This window comes from Penaeus chinensis, chromosome 33 (assembly GCF_019202785.1).
Source record: "Penaeus chinensis breed Huanghai No. 1 chromosome 33, ASM1920278v2, whole genome shotgun sequence".
NCBI classification, from domain to species: Eukaryota; Metazoa; Arthropoda; class Malacostraca; order Decapoda; family Penaeidae; genus Penaeus; species Penaeus chinensis.
Genome location: NC_061851.1, coordinates 8,909,088 through 8,911,587, shown reverse-complemented (window position 1 = coordinate 8,911,587; position 2,500 = coordinate 8,909,088).

The window sequence follows — 2,500 nt, the reverse complement described above, 5'->3', positions numbered from 1 at the left end:
ATGCAAGAATGTATTTGCATATCTACATATGTATATATGTATGTACATATGTATATACGTATGTACATATGAATATTTACATATGCACACCCATAATTTGCATATATACATACATAAAACGCCCATCCACACCGAAAGCATACATATGCATGCCCGACCCCCTCCCCTCGCCGCCGGGCCAACCAGCCTCCCCGCAGACACCGGCAAAACCACCAATTTCGGATTCGTAACAAGCAGTTCAGCCTCGTTCGTTCGCCACGCCTCTTTTATGGCCCTTTGGAAAGAGGGGGGGAGGGGAGGGGGAAGGGGAGGTGGAGGGGAGGAGGAAGGGAGGAGGTGGGGCGAGGAGAAAGGGAGGGGGAGGGGAGGGGCGTTCCACACGGTAGCTAAGGATCATAATCGCTTTTATATGGCGTGACTAAAGGGAGGCCTGTGCGACCTTGTTGCTTAGTGCTGGTTTGTCTGTCTGTCTCTTTCTCTTTCTAGCTTTCGTTCTGTCTGTCTGTCAGTCTGTCTGTCTGTCTGTCTGTCTGTCTGTCTGTCTGTCTGTCTGTCTGTCTGTCTGTCTATCTGTCTGTCTGTCTGTCTTTCTGTCTCTTTCTTTCTTTCTGTCTGTCTGTCAGTCTGTCTGTCTGTCTGTCTGTCTGTCTGTCTGTCTGTCTGTCTGTCTGTCTGTCTGTCTCTCTCTCTCCCCTCTCTTTCTCTCTCTCTCTTTCTCTGTACCTCTTCCTCTTCCTCTTCCATCTACCTACCTATCTATCAGTATATGTATAAGCCCGGCTATCTATATATCTATCTACCATTCCGGTCCCGTAAAAAAAAAAAAAAAAAAAAAAAATGGTTGCAAAATCTTCCACGGGTTCACCAACCTCCACCAGGCGGCCCTACAAGGACGACCTTCTTCTGCAGGTACTCCTTGTAGTGTGGTTGTGGAGGGGTGGGGGGGGGGGTGGAGGAGGGAGATGGTGTGGGGAGGAGGTAGGAGGGGGAGGGGGAGAAGGACAGTAGGTAGGGGGGAGGGAGGAGGAAGACAGTGGGTAGGGGAGAGGGTTGATTGGAGGGTATGGGCAGGGGAGAGGAGGGGGGGAGAAGGGGAGGTCGTCGGCCGAGGAAAGCAGACAATAAATCAATAAATTACTTATGTGTTCTTATGTGCTGATGGTTCGGCTAACCTTCTAAGCCACAAACCTGGATTTTCTCCCCACCTTCCTGTCGCCTTTCCTTTCTCTCTCTGCCATCTCTGTATCTCTCTCTTTTCTCTTCTCTTCTCTTCTCTTCTCTTCTCTTCTCTTCTCTCCTCTCACTCTTTCTTTCTCCTTTCCTATCTTCTCTCCCTCTCTTTCTTTCCCCTTTCCTCTCTTCTCTCTTCTCTCTCTCTCTTTCTTCTCTTCTCCCTCTCTCTCTCTCTCTTCTCTTCTCTTCTCTTCTCTTCTCTTCTCTTCTCTTCTCTCTCTCTCTCTCTCTCTCTCTCTCTCTCTCTCTCTCTTTCACCTCTCTCTCTATTCTCTTCTCTTCTCTTCATTCCTCTCCTCACTTAGTCTCTCACTCTTTCTTTCTCCTTTCCTCTCTCTCTCTCTCTCTCTCTCTCTCTCTCTCTCTCTCTCTCTCTCTCTCTCTCTCTCTTCTCTCTCTCTCTCTCTCTCTCTCTCTCTCTCTCTCTCTCTCTCTCTCTCTCTCTCTCTCTCTCTCTTTTCTCTCTCTCTTTTCTCCCTTCTCTCTCTCTCTCTTTTTTCTCTCTCTTCTTGTCTAGCTATATATTCATCTTTGTATATATATTTATGTCTACCTATCTATCTATCTATATATCTATAAATGTGTGTATGAGGGCCGAGTATGAATATTTAGGCTTACATAGATACATACATATATGTGTACGAGTGTATTTTGGTGTTGGTGTCATTTTGTGTCATAGAGAGGGCATTCAGAGAGGGTCTAAGAAAAAAAAGTTGTACGAGTCAAATACCTCCAGGCATAAATTCTCATAAATGCCGCGTTGGCGCTCTGAAGTACATGCATGCAATAATGAAAAGAAAGAACATGCTTGTTTTGCAAGAAGTGCTACGGGTATTTTCCCTTTTTATGCCGACCTATAACAGGAGGTGCTGTTATGGCGTCCCAAGAATCCTTAGTTTAGCGTCGGATGCAGAGAGATAGAGGGGGGGGGGGGAGGGGGGGCATAGAGACGGGGAGAGAGAGAGAGAGAGAGAGAGAGAGAGAGAGAGAGAGAGAGAGAGAGAGAGAAGAGAAAGGGGGGGAAGAGAGAGGGGGATGGGGGGAACACAGAGACGGAGAGAGAGAGAGAGAGAGAGAGAGAGAGAGAGAGAGAGAGAGAGAGAGAGAGAGAGAGAAGGGGGGGAAGAGAGAGGGGGATGGGGGGGAACACAGAGACGGAGAGAGAGAGAGAGAGAGAGAGAGAGAGAGAGAGAGAGAGAGAGAGAGAGAGAGAGAGAGAGAGAAAGAGAAAAGGGGGGGAAGAGAGAGGGGGAGGGGGGGAACACAG